Genomic DNA, 24,072 nt, shown 5'->3' with positions numbered 1-24,072 from the left:
AAGCGATGGCAGGATGCACTGGAGGGAAAGACCCTGAGCTCTAGAAAGATGGGGGTTCATCACAGTAGTGATGGAAGCAGAACAAGCGACTGAACTCTTTGGGCCTCTGTGTTCTCTTCTGTGAAGTGGGAGTCTTAGAGCTTCCTGGAGTGGCTCTGAGAGTCCAGTGAAATTTCAGATAACATCCTTGCCAGGTCCCTGCTCACTACATATCATTCCCTTTCCTGGACTGGGAACAAAAGAAGACCAAGAAGCCATGATTGGGGTCACAGTTCAAAAGAGGAAAGCCTGGAGCTCTCAAAGTTTCTTGTTTCTTTATTTGCCTGTCTTCTTGTCAGTGAAGTGTAACCAAAGATAAGGCCACTGGAGATCACTCTTTGGGGGACCTTACAATCTGGAAACTAGAATGAAGGCTGCCCCCATCAGGGAGCCTGTGGTCTCTCTGACGTGTCTCCAGTGTCTGATACTGGTTTACTGGTGCAACATTCAGTGTAATGATCTGGAGATGCTAATCGTCCAAGTCGCTGTCAGAGCTGCAGCACTATACATTCTCGGAAGTGGTTTATAATTTATGTGTTTATCTTTAGGTCACTCTGCTGCCATGTTCTACACCATGCACTTCCTCCAGAATGTAAGCACATAGCCACCTGTCGCAGCTCAGCTATTGTTTTAAGAAAATTCCTTTAGGCATCTAACAGAGTCACTGAATTCTGCTGGGAGGGACCTCGGGAATTATGGAGTTCTGTGTTTTTTCAGACCATAGGGCATGACCCATTAGTGGACTGTGAAATCCATTCAGCAGGTCAAGACTAGCATTTTTAAGACAATGAAACAGAGTAGAATAGAAAATACCAAATGCACTGCATGTAGTAAGTACTGTTTTGTGAAGCTGTTGTTTCTGTCACGTGTGTGCATGCTGGTAAAAATGTGTTTCTGGCTCTGGTAGCAGTCAACACACTGAAAGCTACTGTTTAGGCCACTCCTCTCATGTACTGATGAGGAAATCAAGATTTGAAGATTTGACCCAAGATCACAGAGCTGATTTTTGGCAGAGGCAAAACCAAAGCTCAAGTCTCCTGACCCACACACTTCCCTTGGCAACTCTTCCTCCCATGCCGATGTTCAGCCTGGCTGCTTCACCTTCCATCTCTCTTAGTTGTTATTTGCTACCTATCAGGTTGTACTTCCAAAACAAAACCGCAAAACACTTCTCATCTGCTCTCCAAGAAATCAGCCATTTTTATTTTAGGATTCCAGAAGCACTTAAGCCAAGTGAGCAAAGAACAAGTCCCCCCTGGGAGGCTGACACTGCCAGTCAGCAGACCACATATCGAGAAACACTAGTTTAAGGAATGAGAGACCAAGGCAACAAGGTAGGTATTGAGGTGAACAATATTAAATTAGTGATACTCAACTGTTTCGCTCTACAAAAACTATCTGAATTGCTCAATTTAATAATTAGGTCAACCCCAAGGTTAGCTTTGCCAGAAATGACATCATGTTCCTAGTGGTAAAGTGCTTCCTTTCCAGCAACCTGGACTGAAAATGACCAGCCCGTTATCAAGACACATTTGTTCCAATTTTCAAGGCATGGGTACCTGAACTTAAATCAGAGGGGCCGGGGATGGGAGCTTGACTCAACACTTGCTTCACCAGCCTCACACCCCTTGAAGAAACAAGGGCAGTTTTGCAAGTTTGCAAACAGGTTTTAGTGGAGAAAAGATAACACTGATCAGAAATAAGGAATTTGATCTTTCAGGAGAACCAAATGGAGAGTTAAGAAATACTTCCAAGATTTAGAAAAGGGTGAATGTCACAAATCTGTTTTCACTATTTGCGAAGAACCAGGTGAGGTTGGCTGCAGGGAAGACCATGAGTATCATCCTTTGGTAGGTGCTCTGCTTTCTTTGAAATTCAAGCAGGAAAATGGAAAGAAGGCACTCTGCCCACAAAGATGAATATGGGGTTTTAAAGTCCCTTCATTTTTGCTCAAACTACAGATGTGATATCATGAACATGGGCACGTTTGACATTCCAGGGAAGAAAGTGGAGTTGGAATGGGAGAGGCAGGTCAGAAAAAGCATGTGAAAGTCCCCTTTCTGTTTCAGGAGACATTGCACACAGCCACCGGATGTAAGAGGAAAGGGTTCTGTTTCCAATATGGTACATGCATGGAGCCCCTTGTCTTCTTGGACAGATGCCCTTGGCTTGTTTAAATTGTGAAGCAATAAGGTATTTAGCACATGATACCCAGTTATATATGCTAATAAATCTCTTCTCCTAGGTAGAGATTAAGCTCTTAAAATTTAGAGATCATCAGTGACAGTGGAAAATTTAAAAATACTTGCAAAAGCCCCCACATACCATCTCCACTGCACTTACTTAGAATTATTATTTGCTAATTAGGATCTCTGTAGGTAGAGGAGAAGTAATGCCCTTTATTGGGCCAACAAAGAAGCTATAACTACATGAGCCTGCAAGCCAAAAGGAATTATTTTCCAAGGACCTTTCCACTCCAAAAGCCTAGACATTAACAATGAGTTCTGTGCTCTCTATAAAAGACAAGGCATGAGTTGTATGAGTGCGGAACACTTAATGCATGATATATTCAGTCTGGTCAGAAAAGATGTGTTCTCTTGTGACTCCGTTAGGCTTAGTCTAGCTGAGTCTGCAGCGATACCAAGAGAGGCCCACTCTCCATGGATAGTGGCTTTTTCCCTCTCTATTTGCCCATGGAAGACAGACTCAGAGAATGAAGAGTTTGGGTCTCCCCAGGACAGGCACTGAGACAAAAGTTCAGGTCCGTGTTTATTTAGGAGGTAATTCCAGGAAGCTGCCAATAGGAGGTATTGGGGAAGTGAGAAAAGGAAGAGAAGAAAGCCAATAAAGGGTGCACTTTTGAGCACCATGGGTAACTGGGGCGGGATCCTTTGGGAGTCAGTGCAGAACACACACTTTAGAGGTGAGGGAGTTGGGGTATTTACCTACCACTTCCTGTCAGTCATTGGTTGAGGGTTGTCTAGGCACCAGAGCACTATTTCCCTGGTACTTCTAGAAAAGCAGGCTCCAGAGAAAGCCAGAGAAAGCCTTCAAACAACAAATGCAGTCCCTAGGAGCTATAAATCAGGCTTCTGTGCACTGAAGTGATAAGGGTGAGGGAATATGGTCAGGGTACCAATAGTCTTGGGGGATTCAGGAATGTAATCCTCACAGCACACAAACATGTGCATTTCAAATGTGGGATGTCTTGATTGTGCTGCTGGCCAATTTTAAAAGTTCCGCAATGCCAAAGTAGCTCAAAATGGATTTGTTATCAAAATCCCTCAAGTGTGACAGTGAGGAATCCTGGTCAGACAGCTCTGGATTCTGGTAGGAATGTTAGCTGAGAGGGCTATGGCTTGGAGGCCTGTCTGGAGGAGGCTGCCTTCTGCAGGGGCATGGATCAGGCACCCTGGCTATTCCTAGGATCCTACCTACTATGTGGCATTGAGTTGGACCTCTCAAAAGGTCTATTTCCTCCTCTATCAGAGTTTCAGGTATGATAAGGTATCTCAGGTTCATCTTGCATGTTTACTGCTCTGGACGTGGAATCAGCCCTTTCTCCAAGAAACCCTGGCTCCCCTCAAAGGGAACAGCTTTAAGGAACCATATTCTGGATGCCAGGGGTATCCACTGTCTGCCGCTGGGTTGTCACTGACTCTAGGATTCTTCAATAGAGCTAGAGAATATGTAAGTTTCAGAAGGTGAAGCTACATCATGAGTTCAAACTGCTATTTCCAATTCAAATCGAAGATTACAGGTTTTAATTTAAGTGTCTTGATTTTATAATTGATCTCTTTTATGTTGAAAATCTTGATTCTTAATGACAGTGGCAAAATATCTTATTTGAAAAGTCTCAAAATGACTACAATAAGACAACTCAATTCAGTTTTAGATTTCTTTCTGTTTTTCTTTTATCTTTAGTGTATTTTCTACTGGAAATGGAGTACTTTGTTTAAAAGTCACATGAAATGATTGAACGTGTTGAATACAATGACTGTTAAGGTCCTGTATATTCTTTTGGGTACATAAAAAGAAAACTGAGGGACTCCTGGCCAGCCCATTCAGGTGGATCTAGTTCATAAATAAGTGCATCTATCTAAAGTTTCTGTATTTTTAATTTGTAGCTTGAGAAAAACATACATGCCTTCTTGCCCTTATACTCATCTGCCCCATGGGTTGCAATATTTAGAAATCTGGGAGTTCCTTCTCTTCCTCCCTTCTCTCTTGGGAACTTTGCCGTTGGCCCTTGGAGGAGCTGGATTGGCTTTGTTGAATAACAGCACAGAGAAACCCATGTGGTGATGAGGAGAGCCTTTGATCTCCAGAAGACTTGAAAACTCAAGCCTGGAGGTCTTGGCGTCTATCCCAGAGATCAAACACATATGTTGGCACCTGCAGGGAAAAGGGAAATGAACTAGCCATTTTTGAATCCAGAGCCTATGATAGAAACTCCATAGGCAATGACAGAACCTACTGAAGGCCACAGGCCCATCAGAAGCAATGCATAGCCACTCTGGGGATGTCTCTACCAAGCATTTGGGTGAGTGGACCACACACAGGGATCAGACCACCTCACCTATGAACAACTGTGAATAAACCCAAATACCAAGACTAGGCTAAACCATATGAAACTGATAAAATAGTTAGATATTATCAATTTCATATGGTTCAACTTTATAGCTCCAAAATAAGCAAATGAGGATCCAGAAACTTCCATAATCTTTCAAAATAGATAAATGACGCCTTATTTCTCCCTCTCAGGTTCAAGGAATTTGTCTTGTTTCTCTTCTAAAGTTGATTTGCTAAGAAGGCAGTCAGAAGTGAGAGGAGAAGATAGAAAAAAGTTAAAGTAGGCAACTGATTCTAGAGGGTCACATTAGAGGACAAGAGCCTCGGGCCCCAGTGCTGGCTGGCATGGTTCAGAGGCTGACCAACAGATTTCAACCCTAGTCCCTCCAAGTGTACTGGAGTCCCTGTCTAATCACACTTGGGTCTGGGAAATATAATGTGTCGCCTCTTATTAAGTTCAAGGTATTTTACAGACGTACTTTAAGGAGAAAGAGAAACCACTGGTGCCCTTGGGAATTTATAACCTCGTAGCCACATTAAACAGATTAGATGATAATCCCATGTGGGATCAAGTGTGTACCCCGAGAGAGACACAGAGTGCCATACAGGTTCAACAGAAATGCTCTATGGCGCAAGAAGGGGTATAGGGAAGAGGTATGAAGTGGGAGGAGGGCTGATGGATAGGATTAGCAGCACAGTTGGAAAACGCTGGAAGAGAACCACATACAATTTACATTTAGAGGTAAAAAGGATTTGAATATTGGTAATTCCTATGAGGCAACCCAATATGAGGGTTGGAAAGAGTTAGTGTGAGTCCCAGGAGAAGCTCTCTGTGGCTGGACCAGAAGCTGTGTGAAGCAGAGGGGGGCATGTTAGGGTCCATCAAGGAGGGAGATGCCACCACTTGGTGAGCATGTGTGTGAACTGGGCACTTGGTTAAGCTCTTGATAGAGGTAATCTCATTTGGTTGCCCCCAATAAACCCAGGAAGCACATTTGATTATCTGCAATTTACTGAATAGGTGCAGAGAGGTTAGGAAACTTGCCCAAGGGCCCAAAATTTATAAATGCTAGACCTAGGACTTCAAGTGAGTACATCTGATTCCACAGCCCCACACTACTTTCTGCCTCGCTATCCTTTTTTTTTAATAATAATTTTTTATTATGTTAGTCACCATACAGTACATCCCTAGTTTTTGATGTAATGTTCCATGATTCATTAGTTGCGTATAACACCCAGTACACCATGCAATACTGCCCTCCTTAATACCCATCACCGGCCTGTCCCATTACCCCACCCCCCTCCCCTCTAAAGCCCTCAGTTTGTTTCCCAGAGTCCACAGTCTCTCATGGTTCATTCTCCCTTCTGTTTACCCCCCTTCATTCTTCCCTTCCTTCTCCTACTGATCTTCCTATTTCTTATGTTCCATAAATGAGTGAAACCACATGATAATTGTCTTTCTCTGCTTGACTTATTTTACTTAGCATAATCTCCTCCAGTCCTGTCCATGTTGCTGCAAATGTTGTGAAAGTAGCCGAGATGCCCTTCAACAGATGACTGGATTAAGATGATGTGGTCCATATGTACAATGGAATATTACTCAGCCATCAAAAAGAACGATTTCACATTTGCAGCAACATGAACGGGACTTGCTATCCTACTTTCTAACTCACACTGCTGCTCTGCACGGGAGCAGATGTCTGTGGGAAGACTATGGTCATCCTGGAAAAGGAGACTGAAGTTGTTCAGTGGAAAGCCCTGGGGGCCAGGTGAGGGACCTGCTATATAACCAGAAGTATCTCAGTTGTCCCCAAAGCAGAGCTCAGCACAACCTGTTTGAGGATAGAGATGGGCTTTATTGTGTATTTTTTGTATCCTCTAGCTAAGCAACAGTCTAGAACACTGACCTATGTTTTATAGGAGCTCAACTATGTGGGTTGAATGGATATGGCTCAACTGTATAAATGGTTCGATCTATACATCTTGGGAGCTGTTCTGTCTCCTTTTAATCTATCTCCTTCCTTTCCCTGATCTCTGTCTTCCCAGATAAATTCTATTCAATACCCAGCCCAAGTCGCATCTCCTCCATGAAGCTATTCAAGACCCCCATGGCCCAGTTGGTTCATTCATTCATAGGGCAATGAGTGATTAAGGACCTCCCGTGTGCCAGGCACTGTGCTAGGCACTGGGATACAGGGGTGGACATTAGAGACACAATCCTTGTCCTTGTGGCACTTATATCCAGGTAGGAAGAATGCCAGGAAGTAAATTAATAAGGAAGGATGTAATCAGATAGTAATAAGCACTTTGATAAGATAAAATGGGGATGTGGGAGAAAGCAAGGCTAGTGGACGCGTGGCATGGAGGAAATGACAGTGGATACTAATGACCCAGAAGGCCTGAGGTTCTCAACCAGGCATCAGAAACATCAAGGTAAGGGAGCCAGAGGGTAACTGTCCATATGGAACTGACCTTTAGTGGAATGACCTCTTCCTCTAGCTCAGCATGGGAATCTGGCCTAGCTGATTATCAAAGTCATTTCCTCTTCTTCCTGGGCACACAGCTAGACCTCATTTCCTAGCCTCCCTTGCTGTGGGCTGTGGCCATGAGTTGAGGTCTAGCAATAGAATATGGGCAGAAGTGTTTTGCACCACTTCCAGGACAACCCATAAAACCCCCCCACACATTATCCTTCATGTTCTTGAGACCTTAGAAGTCACACACTGAAGATTAGGTAGATTCATAAGACAGAAGGAGCCTGGGTCCTTGAACTCTAGCAAGGAGAGGAGATACCCACCAATGAAGACAAACCAACTTTGGATACATTATGCAAGTTATGAATAAGGCTGAATTTTATGAAGCCACTGAGGTACTGAGGGTTATTTGTTATAGCAGTTTGCACTACACTGGTTCACTGAAGTCACTGTCTCATCACCATGGCTACTCATTTAGCCCTTTCTTGGCTTAGGACATGGTCCCTATTGTATTACCATTTACCTTTGTACTTTTTGTTCACTTTTCCTTCCTGTTAGTCGCATTCCCCTCAACTCATATGGCAACAGTGCACTCAGAGGCTTGCCCTTCTTAGGTGAATGTTTTGATACCTTGTCTGCTCATTAAAGTAGGATTCTGTTTTCATTGCTATATCATGTTAGTGGATGCTTTCATGGCTCTTTAAGTCATTTGTACTTTTAGGTAGGGAAATGATCATCAATGCTTTTCATCTTTTCTCTTTTCGTTTGCTTAGAAGACCTGTTTTCTAGACTGCCACAAAATACAGTCCTTTCCCAAATTATGATAACTTCTGAATTGGTGGGGCCTGAGTCAATGTGACAATCCTATCCATACACAGCTGTAGTTACTTACTTCCCTGTCAGACTGTATGATTTTTTAGGACAAAGAATATTTCTTCTCTATATCTGAGCACCAAGTACAATATTAGGCATATAGTAGGTGCTCAATAAATGCCTGCTGAATCAGTGAGGTTATTTAAAGTGTTAACTACACTGGTATGCTATGGAAATAATCTGCAAAAGTTTTTGTTCTTCAGAAAACATCTGTGAAGCCACACCCTCAATTTACAGTAAGCATTAGCAAAAGCTTTTTCTTGAAAACCAGATGCACAGACATCAGGCTGAATTACGAGCTGCTTTGGGGCATCCACAAAAATGAGGATTGTGTGGAAGGGCACACTAAATAGGACTCAACTTTACTGCTCCACTAAGTGCTGGCTTTTTTTCCACCTTTCCTCTTTCTTCCCAAACTCTACCTCCATATTATCTCTAGGAGTCTACAAGCAGTCACTCTTTGTCCTCACACACACCTCCCTAAGTCACCTACCCAGTGAAAACCACAGGTGCCCTGTCACCCAAAACACTGTGCTCTGTTCCACTGTGCTTCAGTGCCAATTCCCAGGCCATAGATGAGTGCCCAGGAGTGCCTACGGCTAGCCCATTGCAGGGATGCCTTCTCAGGGCCCCCAGAGCAAGTCGCCCAACCCCACGTGGCCTTGTGCCTTCAACATGCCCTTTGGCTCTGGATAGCAACTTTGAGAGTCACAATGCAGAGCTTCACTGGTCAGAGACACCAAGGCCAGATCAATTTGGCAAAAGAGCATGATCAAGAAAGGAATGGGCTGTATCATTCCTTTGAAGAGTAAGGAAATGCTTTTATTGTTTTTCTTTTATAGCCTCAGATCCATGCAGCAATAGAAACTGAGATTAAAACACAAATGCCACCAACCTGCAAACCAAATGGCATGAGTCAATGACATCAGCCCCAAGACCTGTTTTGAGCCCAAGCAATGGTCCACATCACATGGAGGGTCAGCTTGCTTGTTCTACCAAAAGATCAACGTCAGGAAGAGGCATTTGTGACAGAATTTCACCCACTGCAGAAACAGCTGGCTAATCTGATCATCCCAGTAATAAATGAGAACAATTTATTATTTCATTACACTCACACAACCTATAAAACACCTTCTAAACTGACTGTTTCCCAAAAGTTGACAGTGAATTCAATCAAAGGTATAGATTCAGTCCTGTATAGATATGGGACAGACCTCCTTTAATGGGCACTCATTTCTCCAGGGAGTTAAATATTAGGACAGGAATGTTTACATGAAGATGTGAAGATACTGGAGAGAAAGCAGCTAGTACCTAAACACAACTGGGGAATCTCATTTTATTTAAGAATGAGTTTCAGTCAGTGTTCTGACTTTTTAAAAACTTTCCTTCACAGACTGTCAAACCAATAGCTTTGGTAAGCACAACATTTATTTACCTTTATTATCCACCCAGGTAAAAATTTGTTCTTTCCTGAACAAAAGCCACCTGGGACAAGTGACATGCAGAGGTGCCAGATTCCTACCACTCTCACCAATGTGTCGGCTTACCACTGTGCCCTCCCAGGTGTTTTTGAGATATTGGTTACTGGCTGAAGCCCATTCCAGAAATACCAGTGTCCTCTGTGGTAGGGTGTTCTGCAAACCCACAGAGACCAAGCAGACGCCCATTACAGGGGTAACAAAATCCAGAAGTTCCGTCCTCCTGGGGTGAATTTAAGCCAGTGGCTTAGAGCAGATTGTTCAGGGCCTTTGTAGCAACAAGGATGGATTTGGGGCTTTAGAGTGGGTTGCGTTTATTTGGATACACCTCAAAAGACTTGTGTCAAAAATTGAGAAAATTCCAGTTGAATATTCAGTTGTTAGTGAGGACTCAAAAGATTGTCAGGCCCTTCCTTTGCCTCCTTCTTCCCTGGACTGCACTTCATCAGTCTTACCCCACTCCCTTTCTCAGTCCTCTTTGCACTCCTTTCACTATTATCTTGGGTGAGGGCCTGGGCCCTCTAACAGACCAAGACTAGCCTGACCTTTATGGGTATATTACATTTTTCATCCTGTAAAGAAACTCTTGGTTGTGGTTTTCTTCCTTTTGGTATATGGGGTAAAAGTTATAGCTATCATGGCCATGACAAGAATGAAATCCTTGAGTACCCAGGAAAATCAGACCAAGAAACTGGAATCATTCTCTGGTCTTCACTGTTCATGCATTAAAAAGCAAAAACAAGAGAGGCACAAAAGCAAAAATATATTATTGGTACTACAACAAAATAAAAAGCTTCTGCACAGTGAAAGAAACAACAAAACTAAAAGGCAACCTGTGGAATGGGAGAAGATACTTGCAAATGACATATCTGATAAAAGGTTAGTATCCAAAATATATAAAGAATTTATCAACACCCAAAAAACAATCCAGTGAAAAAATGGGTAGAAGACATGAACAGACATTTCTCCAAAGAAGACATCCAGATGGCCAACAGACTCATGAAAAGATGCTCAACATCACTCATCAGGGAAATGCAAATCAAAACTACAATGAGATATCACATCACATGTGTAAGAATGTCTAAAACCAACAATGTAAGAAACAACAGGTGTCGGTGAGGATGTGTGGAAAAAGGAACGCTCTTTCACTGTTGGTGGGAATGCAAACGGGTCCAGTCACTGTGGAAAACAGTGTGGAGTTTCCTCAAAAAGTTAAAAAAAAGAACTACCCTATGATCCAGCAATTGTACTACTGGGGAATTTACCCAAAGAATATAAGGAACACTAATTCAAAGGGATACATGCACCCTTATGTTTATAGTATCATTATTTACAATAGCCAAGATATGGAAGCAACCCAAGTGTCCATCAATTGGTGAATGGATGAGGAAGAGGTGGTGTGTGTACACACACACACACACACACACACACACACAGGAATACTATACAGCCATCAAAAAGAATGAAATCTTGCCATTTGCAATGACATGGATGGAGCTAGAGAGTATAATGCTAAGCAGAATATGTCAGAGAAAGACAAATATCATATGATTTCATTCATGTGGAATTTAAGAAACAAGTGAGCAAAGGGGGGAAAAGACACAAACCAAGAAACAGACTCTGAACTCTAGAGAACAAACTGCTGGTTACCAGAGGGGAGGGGAGTGGGGGGATGGGTGAAACTGGTGATGGGGATTAAGGAAGGCACTTGTCATGATGAGCATCCGGTGATGTATGGAAGTGTGGAATCACTATGTTGTATATCTGAAACTAATACAACACTGTATGTTAACTGGAATGAAAATGAAAAAAAAAAGCAAAAACAACAAATATTAATCAGGCACCTGCCATGGCCCTCCCCTGTGTAATGATCACCTTTGTTCCTGCAACTTCTGCCCTGAACACTTTCATGTGCTGAGGATGATAATGATGTCAACAACAAGTTTCCATCTTTCTCTGAATATTTATTCATTCAAGAAATAATTACTGAGCATCCACTGACTGCTATTCCTCCCTGAGGCAATGAGAGACATATGAGGTCTCTGTCCTCCTGGAGCTTGCTGTCGAGCAGGAGAGACAGATAACAAACATACAGATGACTATCAGGTGGCATAAGTTCTGCGAGGAAGTCAGAAAGTGGGGTAAGGGATAAAGCGTGATGGGGCTGCTGCTTTGCAGTGGGTGGTATAGCAGATAAGCTCAGTGCCTTGCCAGCATCCCCTTGGCGTTCACTCCAAAGGCTGCTTCCCATGACCTTCTGAGACCTTCTGTCTGGGGGGTGATTTTTCTTCTGGTGATCAGAGAATGCTCAGTCACAAGCAGGGCAAGAAGTATTAGAGAATTCACGCCCCTGGGAGTAGCCTTCCACAATTTCAGATACCCTCCTCCGAGGTTAAGCAGACTCATGTGTGGTCTCCACCTCTCCCGGATTTCCTCCAGCTGCCACATGGTGCTTGCTTGATAGCACATCTTAATTAGATTTGTTCCCTCCTCTCTCTTGTCCCCACTCCCCAACAGGTGTTCCTTGCCTGCTCAAGTAAACCACTTGTACTCCAATCCTTGTCTCAGGGTCTGCTTCTGGGGGAACCCAAACTGAGATTAGTGGTTAGGGAAGGCTTCTCTCAAAGGACATCTGAGCAGATACCTAATCCGGTGAAGCAGGGAGCTAAGTGAAAAGGCACAGTAAGAGAACCGCAAGCAGAGAGAGCAGCAAAAGCAAAGGCTCCTGGGTGGGATCACGTTTGAGTGTGTGAGTAACAGCAAGGCCAGAGTGCAGGAACAGAATGAGTGAGGGAAAGGGCAGTAGAAAATGGCTTTCTTACTTTCTTCATTTATAGTTACAATAATCTCTTTTAGTCCTTTCTTTCACGATTTCTGCCAGTTGGTTCACTTCTAATTTCTCTGATGGCTCATTTTCTGAGAGTTCTGCCATTTTATTTGCATTTGTTATTTCACTCTATTTAAATGCATCTACCACTGATTGGTGCCTGGGAGTGGGGAGACAGTCCACAGCCCTACTTAGGGAGGCTGTTTCCAGGGGGAAAGCAACAGGCTCTCTGCAGTGCCTCCCCCAATTTTTTTTAAGGTGGAGACTTAGTTTCTCCTGTTCCTTCATCATCACAATCAGCAACAGCACCATTTCCTGAGAACCCACTATGTGTCAAACTTTGATTCATTTGCTTGGCCTTCATCATCTCTGACCCTCATACCAACTCTGAAAACCAGACAGGAACTACAGCCCAACCCAGGGAGGCAACCTTCCTCCTCCCGTTTCACCATCCTGCAGCAGACAAGGTGCTCCCCTCACACCTCTGGCTACACATGACACACCCCAGCAGCAAATCCCGTGGCTGCCGTGCCTCGCCATGCTTTCCAGGCTCTGTCAAGGTGGCTACTTTGATCCTGAAACAGGAGACTCCAGATCACAGAGGATATGGAGTTCTCTTTAGGCAGCTGGCATGAGCTTAGCACAGATGCCTCCCAGAGCAGGACTGCTTTGCTGCCTCCCAGGAGGTTCATCATCAAAACTCCTGCCCTGACCCACATTGTGCCTCTCTCCATTTGTGCTTCTGGCTGGAGCTACCAGGTAACCGACAGCAGAGTCTATTAGTGCTTCATTCTGCTCACAGTTCCTTCTGGAGGAGTTGGCATCTAAAAATTAGGTAGCAGTATGCAAGCCCTGCGGTGGTAACTGTTGAGGCCTAAACGGCAGGCCAGGGAGACTAAGCTCTATTGGCAGAACTGGTCTCTGGTCTGTGTGGGCCATCCCCTGTTAGTGTCTTATTGTCTCTAGGGATTAGGTTTCTCCCAGGCTGGAAGTAATAATAGTTTCTAGTGCTCCCTTTTACTCCATCCTAATTGTCCTTAGTGCTTACCAAATATCTACGTGTGCATCTGTATTCTGCAGCTTCCTATGCAGTTGGATTGGGGCCAAATGACAGAATGTCAGCTACTGGCCAGTGGGATGTGGGCAGAAGCAATGTGTACCATTTGTAGGCTTGGTCCTTACAAGACCACCCCAAGAGTTTACTGCTCTCTTTTCCTCTGCTTTCTGGGGGCTACACGTTCTAGGCTTACATCAGACTTTGTGTGGTGAGGAAACAGGACTTTTATTGTGTTAAAGTGCTGAGCTTTGTTTATGTGTTAACTGAGCCTAATGTAGCCTAACTAATACAGTTTTTCTTTATTCTGCCATTCATTCATTCATTCATTCGTTCGTTCATTCATTCACAGTTGCTTTCAGATGTCCTTCATTCACTTGGTATTAATTAAGCATCTACTCCATGCTAGGCGCTAGTACTTCAGCATGAATAAACCTTAGTTTCTTCTCCTGAAGGTGCTGGATGTCTAGGTAAAGAGGTGGATATGGGAACAGAAGCAATAGCAGAGTGAGATAAGTATGTATTAGGTGCATAACACTGTGTTGTGTGAAGAGAAATAAATATTCAGAGGCCTTTATCTTGAGAAAACTTTAAGCACTTTATTCTTCCCAGCTTTATGCTTGATCAGACTCCTTTCACTGAGGCAGTGCCCACCCCTGCACACTGTATTTTTCTAAAAGATCTGCATTTACTGCCACTCTCTGCTTTCTACCAGTCCATTATTCCAAATCCATCTACCCGAAGTACCATTTCCTGGAAATCATCCAGGCTTTTTCATTGCCTACATAAAGTCCAAACTCCTCAATATGGTATTGCTCCACGTCCGAGCTATCTAACATTTTCCCTTTCTCTTTTACCCAATTCTCTTTGAACCAGATTGTTACAATCCATGTCCAACAACCCACACCATTGCAGATCGCACTCCATGTCTTTTCTCACACTATTCTTTAGTCATGATTCCCCTCCCTGTCTGCCTAAGTCCCTTCTCTTCAAGTATCACCTTGAGTGATATCTTTGGTCTTTCTGCCTACTCCAAACTACAGTATTAATATATTCAACAACTTAGATGAAATGGGTAATTCCTTTAAAAAACTAGCAGGAGAAATAGAAAATATAAATAGTCCTATATCTCCTAAAGAACTTGAATTCTTAATCAAAACCCTTCCCACAAAGAAAATTCCAGGCCCAGATGGCTTTACCAGTGCATTCCATAACACATTTTTTAGGAAGAAATAATACCAATTTACATAAATTATTTCAGAAAACAGAGAAGGAGGGAGCACTTCCCAACTCATTCTATAAAGTCTTGATACCAAAACCTGACGAAGGTCATCTCTGAAAAATCTATAGCTACCACCATATTTAATGGTGAAACACTGTATTCCCCTAAGACTGGGAAGAAAATAAACATCTACTCTCACTAGTGTAATAAAACATAAGAAAGAAAGTAGTAAGTATTGTCATTATCGAACATAATTATGTAGGTTAAAAACCCCATGGAATCTATAAAAACTGGTAGCATTAAAGAAGGAAGTTAGAAAAGCCACTGGATATAAGGTCAATATAAAATCAATTGTATTTATGTATACTAGTAATGAAAAATTGGGAGAATAAAAAGGAATACTATTTATAATAGCACCAAAAATATCAAATCCATAGGGATAAGTCTAACAAAAGATGTGCAAGTCCTCTACACTAAGAACTGTAAAGCATCACTAAGAGAAATTAAAGAACTATAAGATCAAAAGCTATACTACATTCAGGGATCAGAGGACATTGTTAAAGATGTCCATTCTCCCCAAATGCATTAACAGATTTAAATCAATGGCCAAACAGAACCGCAGCATTTTTTCTAAAGAAATTCATGAGCTGATTCTAAAATGCATATGGAAATGCATAGGTTGGCTAATTGAATTTAAATAAAATTTAAAAAGGAAATGCATAGGTTCTAGGATAGCTAAAATAATCTTGAAAGAGAAGAACAAATCTGGAGGATTTATACTACTTGATTTTAAGACTTACTATAAATCTACAGAGATAAGATAGTGTGGTTTTTGGGAAGAGAGTAGACATATAGATCACTGGAACAGAACAGAGAGTCCAGAAATTGACCCACAAACATACAGTTGAGTGATTTTTTTTTTGAAAAAGGTGTTAATTCAATGGGGGAAAAGAAAAAAATTTTACACATGGTTCTGGAACAACTGAATATACATATGGGAAAAAACTGAATTTTGACCCTACCTTACTCCATACACAATAAGTAATTATAGAAGGATCATAGACCTAAACATAAAAGCTAGAGCTATAAAATCTCTGGAAGCAAATGCATGAGAAAAATCTTGAGGGAAGCAGATTTCTCTGACAGGGCTCAAAAGGGACTAGCCATAAAAGAAAATACTGATGAACTGGACTCTGTCAAAATTTTAAAAATTCTTCTCACCAAAAGAACACTATTGGAAAATAAATTGGCAGGGCAGACTGGGAATAAATATTTGTAATCCATGTACCTAACAAAGAACTTTCAATCAGAATATATAAAGAGCTACTACAAATCAATAATAAAAAGACAAAAAACCCAATTAAAAATAAGAAAAGGCATTAACTAGACATTTCAGAAGAGAGATATGAATGTCTAGTAAGCACATAAAAAGGTATTCAACATTATTTGCCATCGGAGAGGTTCAGATTAAAATCACAGCGAGATACCATTTCATATCCACTGGAATTACTGCTAATATACCAAGTGCTGGCGAGGGTACAGAGCAACTAGAACTCTGATAAATTGCTGGTGGGAGTGTAAAATGGTACAATCATTTTGTCGTAATCTCTGCCAGTTTCTTACAAAACTAAACATACATGTACCCTCTGACTAAGCAATTTCATTCCTATTTACCCAGGAGAAATGAAAACATAAATCCACAAAAAGATGCGTACAAAAATATTCTCAGCAGCTTTATTCATAATAGCCCCAAACTGGGAACAGCCCAGCAAAATGGATAAACTGTGGTATATTTCTACAATGGATTACTGCTCAGCAATAAAAAAAAAAAGGAACCAACTACTGATACGTACAACAACATGGGTAAATTTAAAAAATATTTTGCTGAAAGAGGCCAGATTGTTTTTTTCAATATTTATTCATTTATTTGAGGGTAGGGGGAGAGGAGGAAGGGGAGAGAGAGAGAATCTCAAGCAGACTGATGCTGAGCATAGAGCCTGATGCTGGGCTCCATCTCACGACTGTGAAATCATGACCTGAGCTGAAACCAAGAGTGGGGTGCTCAACCAGCTGAGCCACCCAGGTGCCCTGAGGCCAGACATTTTTAAAAAATTATATTGTAGAGGGACCTGGGTGGCTCAGTTGGTTGAGCAGCCCACTCTTGATTTTGGCTGAGGTCATGATCTCAGGGTCCTGGGATTGAGCCCCTCATTAGGCTCTGTGCTCACTGGGGAGGCTGCTTGAGGATTCTCTTCCTCTTCTTCAGCCCCTCTGCCAGCACTCGCTCGCTCTTTCTCAAATAAATAATCTTTAAAAAAATCATACTGTATGATTCAATTTATATGAAGCTCTTGAACAGGCAAATCTAACCTCTGTGAAATCAGCATAATAGTTGCCAAAGCGGGTGGAAGATTAGAAAGGGGTACTAACAATTTTGGGGGTGATGTAAAGGTACTATATATTATTTCAGGAGGCAGTTACAGACATGTATACGTCAGAGCTCATGGAACTCAACCCTTAAGACCTGTATATAGCTTAATTGTATTTAAGTTATATTCAATATATAAATGCAATTCAGTTTTTTCAATAAAAAAAATTACCCCCAACCCTTCCCCAAAACACTATGTTGGGTGCTACTGTATTGTATTGTTATTTTTTTATTTCCATACGTGGTTATCCATTTTAAACTTTCTTAGATCCCTCAGCAGGACCCACATAATACTTGGGACTCCATATTTGTTGAATGAATGAATCAGTAATAATCGGACAGTATAAAAGGGAAAGGAAAAGAAAAATTAGAATATGACATGATATACATTTCCACTATTTCTATTTTCCTGGGAGTCAACACCATTTCAAATGCAGGTCCCTGTCTCCCAACACGAAACAATAACCCAATATCTAAGACATCTTGCTTTTATTTATAATAAAAGAGGAGGCAAGGAAATAAGAGAAAGCTTTTGTCTCCTGTATTTTGTGGTAACACCACATAATTATTACTCTATTTCTTAACTCTAGTGAGATAGACCAAAAGACATCTGATGAATCACCTTTTCATTCATAAAACCCTGCTTATATCTTTCATCGCTTTTATCCTCCTAGAATAATAGCAGAGAAACAGTACTTGATGGGCCTGCATTATCAGACGCTATTGGAAAGGTCTAGATAAGAGTGCTGAACCACCTATTAGTATTCTGCATGCAAACCCTTCTCTATAACCCAGAGTCATCCGTTTCCTGGCAACCCTCAAAATTTCATTCTCATTGAATTGCTAGATCTTTATCAAAATATAATTATAGCCTTAATTTGAAAGATAAATTTTGATTGCCAGTACCATGCCCAAAGGAAGAAATAATCAGGTGGGAGAACACTTAGGCGCAATTGTTAACCATATAATCAATGTCATGAATCACCCATCCCCTAAAAAAAAGAGAGAGAGAGAAACTTTGGGGGGAAAAACTTTGTGAGGGGTAGAGTGAGGAAGGGAAAAAATCATTGAGGCATCCGACTTACTTATGACTGTTACACTTGCTCATTTTCTCATATTGTTGCTTAAGTACTTGTCCTCTCTTCCCAGCTGGAAGAATTTGGGGAAGACCTATTCTATGTCCTGCTTCTCTCTGTGTGTTTCCACAGTGGCCCAACCTGTAGTGGTAAGTAACCCAGTCTACAATGTGCCCTCTATCTCGAGTCAGGTTCCCTGGAAGTAGACTTTGACGTAGACATTGGTGTGTGAGAAGCATAGTACAAATGCTTTTGGCATCAACACCTACGGAGGAGTGAAGCAGGATTGTGCAGAGAGGAGGCGGCAGTGACACAGTTACAACAAAGGCTCATCGGCCGGTCCCAAGGAGGAGCTCTGGAGCTGCCTTGGCCCTGCAGAATTGTCCTGAATTGAGGCAAGGTGACCAGTCATTGGAGCAGTGCTGACCTGGGAAGGGGTGTGACCTTGGGCAAGGTGGCTCTCTCAAGCCAAGGACAGCTCCCAGAGAGGGACTTGGCTGTGGGCTGTCAGCCACTAGTGCCCAGTTCTGACTGGTGAGTGCTTGAGTGCTGAGGAGGAAGGGCGATGCGGGCGGTGCATGAGAGTAGCCCTGTACCCTGCAGGCTCTAGTGACTGAACGGCCTGGGGAAGATGATCTGAAGTGGAAGCCTGAACGCCTGAACCCACTAGCCCATTTCTGCAGGAAGGCAGCTCCACCTCCTGAGGCAGCCGGGGGCGCCCGCTGTGCCTGCTAAGTCACCTGGGGAAGGGGGACTTGCCAGGCAAGAGTAGATGGAGATCAGAAATAGTCTTGTCTCCTGATCCGATTGGCATGCTACTGACTTTTCAGAAATTATTCTTCGTTTATGTCTGAGGGCGGGTACTGATACCTTTTTTAAAAAAATTGATACCTTTGAAACAAAGTATGGGAGACGCAAGGGAAGTCGCACACTTCAGCTCCCTTTCCTTTTGGGCAGTGACATCTACAGCCTCAGTGCTTTCACGGACATAGATGATTTGTTAGGTTGGAAATGGAGAAAGAACCAAGCATATTTAACAGTCTTTTTCCACTGGAGTGAAAGGAATGGATTTTATTTAACCTACATTTTATTGTACAGTCACCTTCTCCTGAGACCTTCGGGAATCCTCAAATTTGTAAATACAGAAGCTTCAGACTTCACCACTGGATAGCCTGTTTGCACACCACCTGGTATACATGCTTTTGGTGAATTTCTCTGTCCTGGAGTCTGGGCTGGGCCTGTGACTTGGCTCATCCTGTCGGTAATACATGTCACAGGCCCAGCCTTGAGAAGGCCCGGAAGCTTCTGCCTTTACACTCTTAGGGACCCTAAACCGCTAGGTAAGAAGTCCAGTTACCTTGTTGGAGAGACTGCGGAGAGGCTGCTTGCAGAGGGAGAAGTCCCGAGACAACACAGAAAGAGGAATGCAGCCAGCCCAGCAGCCCAGCTGAACCTAGCCCCCAGGTGACATACCAGCTGACTGACTACCAGCAAGACTAGCAGAAGAACTGCCCAGCGAGCTCATCCCAGACTGACTCCAGCATCTTGAACCAATAGATGGGCTGTTGTTTCTTAAGCCAGTATGTGTGGGGGTAGTTTCTTATGCAACAATAAACAAAACAACTGCAATGAGCAATTACCTTGAGTCAAGTGACTATGCTCACCTTGCCCAACCCCCACCAAATCACCAAGGTGCCTTTTAACCTTACACTGGAGAGTCCTTCTCTCATTCCATGGCTGCTTTTCACAAGGAAATAAATATTTTTATTACTTCGTAGTAGTTACTGCATACCCAGTGATGAGTAGACCAAAAATTTTAAAAGGAAAAAAAAAGCCTCCCTGGCCTGTCAGAGCTGGAGGGTTGGGGATGGGGCTCCCTCAAAGTAGTGCAATCCTGTGTATCAATTTCATATGCTTGGGGCTCAGATTCATGCCTCAGCAAATTTACAAATGACTCCTTGTCGTGGACCTTCAAGGTCACTGAGAAAGGAAACTCAGAATTTTAAAGCCTGAGTATCAGGCTCGGCACTGACTGGACACACCAGAGAGGGCTAGACGTGGAGTCCACCAGATTAGAGATGTAGTGTCGTAAAATATCCAGGGCTAGATTCTGGAGCCAAATTGCCTGGGATCAAACCCCAGATCTGGCACTTATTATCCATAAAACCTTGGGCAAGTGACTTCATCTCTGGGCCTGAGCACCCTCATCTCTAAAGTGCGGATAATAATAGTCCCTACCTCCCAGGGTTATTGTGAAGATTAAATGAGCTAATGTATGTACAGGACATAGACCAGTAACCTGGCTATTCTAAGCCTGGCAATAAGTGGTTCTGTAGTAAGAATTGGAAAAAAATCTCACAGGGATTTTAAATAATATGAATAGCTGTTTCTAGTGATTACACACAATGAAAGGATATCCAGAGACTATATATCAGCCTTCTGAAACTATATCCTATATAACTGGTTCGGATTCTAGCCCTGCCATAAACTAGCTGTGTCACACTGGGCAAGTGATTTGTAACATGAGGATAATGACAATGACCTTGCCTAAAGAGGCTAAGCCAGATGGTCTCTCTAGGAGCCTTTTATATCTCTATACCTTTCTAAATCCCTGTGAGACAGGAAAGGGCAGGACGAATTACCACCGTTTTTAAGATGGAGATCTGTATTTAGCTACATGACTTGTCCAGAGCCAAACCCAAATCCCAGAGTAGAGCCAAAAAAGGGTGTCTTTCACACTGGAGGGCTTCTTGCCATGGCATAGACATTTCCCAATCTCCCTTGCAGGTAGACATGGCCATGTGATCGAGTTCTGGCCAGCGGAATGTGGGTGGAGAGGAGGTGTGCTACTTCCAGGACAATCCTCCATGCTCTCTCTATCCCCTTCTGTTGGCTAGATGCAGAGGAACCCAGGAAGGACTCCGAGGCTCTATGGGATAGTAGAGCCACAAGAAGGCAGAAGACTAGGTTCCTTATCATTACAAGCCAAAAGTTGATTAGACGTTATGTGGTAAGAAATGAACTGCATTGCATTAAACTCCTGAGATTTGGGGCTTGCTACAGTATTTGGCCTTCACTGACCAATATGCTCAGGTCTTTAGCTGACTGCTGGTTCAGGTTGTGAATTTCAAGAGAAAGCAGCCCCTTTTTGTGTAAGAGCAAGGGACTGCTGACCTCTTATTTGCTACAGGCAGAGCAAAGCCGATGACATTTTTGTAAAATCTGAATCCCAACTCTTGGCCTTCCCATCTACTCTTCTATGTGGGCCAAAGAGTTAGCTCCTGTTGCATTAGGCCTTTTGGCTACTTCGAATCAGCGGTACTTTCGCATCTTCTGTAGGGAACACAAAGATGGTGGGAACATTTTAAAAATAAACTAGCAACTGTTTTCAAGTCCCTACTAGATGACTAGAGGAATGAGGGATTTCTCAGAGGTGCTTTCAGTTTCCTGGTCTCTTCCCTCCCCCAAATCGAGCTATCTTAATATTTGCCCAGGGATCATATTTATGATCTACAGAAAATAAAGGTAAACTTTTAAAAATCAAAATTCACTTTGGAAGGGAGGAGAGAATTACTTGATAGGTTCTATCTTGAATAGAGAACTGGTGATGGGGATTCATACCTTCCCTCCTAGATTCCCACGCTCTTTAGTTTGTTTCTTTCACTGTAGATAATTAGGCATTTACATTCTTTCAGCAATTACCAGTGCATTTTTCAAAAACAAAAAAATACCATAGTTCAATCCATCAAGAACAGAGGGGGGCATTTTTTCTTCAAGCTGGACTTTGCCGCCTTTGTTTCCAAAGAAAAGGTGAACATGGGGGAAATGAAGGCTTTTGAAAATAAATAATGGGAGAGGCCGAGCAGGCTCTCAAGATCCACAACCCACAGGAGAAGACCAGGGCTCCCACCATCCACTACAACCACTGGAAAGTCCTCAGTCCGTTCCTGGCTCCATTCCATGTGGCACCTCCATGAGCTGGGGACAGCCCCCTTGAGACAGAATGGGCACCTCCCAATTACCAGGAAGAGGTTCATCACTCAACTGTCCAGGGGTTTCCATCTGGAAAGAATGGCATCCCAGCTACTGTTGAGGAAGCTGGTATATGATTTAAGTGCCACCCTGGACCTTCTGGTCCCTCTGTATTCTGGGCCAGACTCCCTTGGGGGGCGGGGGAGTGGCCTCCTAGCCCCTGAAGCACAGATGAGGAAGCCCCGTATACATAGCTAGGTGGAACTCTTAGGGAATGTAAAGCTGCAGATGCCAATGGCTGGGGGTGGGGAGGGGTCCCTGTCTGGGCTCCCATCCCCCAATCTTGCAGCCCAGTTGCTTTGGGTCTCACATAGGAATGGATGAGCTACTGCCCTTCTCACACAGACCAGCACCACAGCATCCCTGCCCTGCGAATAGATGCTGAACTGCTCTTAAGGATGTGTGGACCTGGTCTCACGCTGTCTGGGGGCCCAAGTTCGGCTCACCCTAACACAACCGGGAAGGGAGACCCCATTCTTGTAATAGTGGGGTCAAGCTAAGCTGCATCTCCAGCCGCAGGGCTATTTTTAGATGCTGTTATCTTTGCCTTGCTCACAAGCAGCTGTGAAAAAAACAAACTGGTGACCAGGAGACACAAAACTGCAAAATAAAAACCTCATAAAACAAGAGCTCCCAAACTCAAGAGCAGATCACACTCTGGCTACAACACTGTGCACCATCATGGCCGGGCCTGCTTAACCTTCTCTTAAGGGGGCACCAGTTGGGGCTTTGCTCTTTTACTGTCCACACATTCCTGGCCTGGCATGCCCTGGGCAAGTATGGCTTTGGACCACCAGACCCGGCAGGGCTATTCGGCCAGGCAGCCCCACTCGCGCCCACAGATGGTGACCCAGGTGGACAGGTGTGTCAAGGGAGCAGGCTCCATAGGGTTAACACTGCCACAAAAGGAAGAGCTCCAGCTCTCTCGCCTCTCTCTTCCAGCTCATCCTAACAGTCCATTTGCCTCACAGCATCACAGCTAGCTCCATGACAGTGAAACCCCTGCACAGGCAAAATGTCACCCAACACCAAGTGGCAGGGTAGGAAAACAGGATGGAGCACCAAGCTGGATCGCGGACTTCTCCCCCAGCCCTCGGAGCTCCCGAAAGGCTGAGCTTCAGGGTGCGCTCCCTCTCACAGAGCCCTGGAGTCCCCATGTCCCCTGCAGGAAACCCACTACCAGCCCTTGAAGCCCCTGTAGCCCCCTCCGCTCAGCTGGTAAGGGCCCGGGTAGCCGCGTGGAAAACTGCCGCCCCGCCCCAGAACCTGGGATGAGGGGTGAGGTGGAGGCGGCAAACTTCAAAGCTGCAGCTGCAATATGCTTAAAATAAAAGACCCCTGAAAGACGGAGCTGTTCCCCTCGCCCCTCAGAGCTACGCGCGGTCCACCTTGAGCACCTGCTCACCCTCACTCTGCTCTGCCAAGGGGACCTGACTCTCAGACCTGGGGGCGGCGGGGGGGGGGTTTCTTCTTAGGCTGGCGCGCGGCAGGGCTGCGGCTCTTGCTTCCTCCGTCCCCCAAGTTCACCCACCACCCAGAGGTGTGAAAAATTAGCTTAAAATGATGTCACCTGCCCAAACCCCTTCCCCCCAGGCTGGTCCCATCTCACACACACCCGAGTGGCCTGGGCTGCGAGTCGCGGAGCATCCCGGGGGGTTGCGGTGGGGCGCCGCGCCAAGGCTAGCTTCCCCGGGCGCCCGTTCCGGCTCGGGCTCGGCCCTGGGAAGCCCGCCCGCGCATCGTTCCCCTGGTGCAGAGATCCTACCGCCCGTGCGCCCTGGGCGCGCCGCCGGGCCCCGCGCCGGCTCCCCAGGAATGCGGCCGTCAGGTGAGGTAGGCATGCGTGCCGGCTCCGCAGCGAAGCAGCAGCTGGCTGGGGCGCTGGGCTCAGGATATGCCTCTTCTCCCTCTCCCCGCAAAGGAGAAGCCTCTGGGGGGGCTTTCCAGCGCCTAGTTGCGTTAGGACCGCATTCTCTCTTCCTTTTGCTTTTTATCTT

The 24,072-nt window shown here is 44.1% G+C and overlaps 1 protein-coding gene and 1 long non-coding RNA gene across 3 annotated transcripts in view; one reads left to right on the top strand and one right to left on the bottom strand.

The window, feature by feature from the left end:
- NHS (NHS actin remodeling regulator) overlaps positions 1-24,072 on the bottom strand; it is a 337,890-nt gene that overhangs the window by 61,358 nt on the left and 252,460 nt on the right. The gene's annotated exons all lie outside the window — the stretch shown is intronic.
- LOC113242263 (uncharacterized) overlaps positions 1-24,072 on the top strand; it is a 92,441-nt gene that overhangs the window by 62,722 nt on the left and 5,647 nt on the right. The window contains exons 3-4 of one of the 2 annotated variants that reach the window (XR_007188401.2): positions 18,117-18,192; positions 18,647-21,053. This is a non-coding gene — a long non-coding RNA (uncharacterized LOC113242263). Of the gene's footprint in view, positions 1-18,116; positions 21,054-24,072 lie in introns of those variants that run through there. The other variant, XR_003311845.4, reaches the window with a different exon arrangement.

The sequence above is a fragment of the Ursus arctos genome, chromosome X (assembly GCF_023065955.2).
Source record: "Ursus arctos isolate Adak ecotype North America chromosome X, UrsArc2.0, whole genome shotgun sequence".
Taxonomy (NCBI): Eukaryota; Metazoa; Chordata; class Mammalia; order Carnivora; family Ursidae; genus Ursus; species Ursus arctos.
Note: the sequence above shows the minus strand (reverse complement) of the source record. Positions and strands in the feature narration are given on the sequence as shown.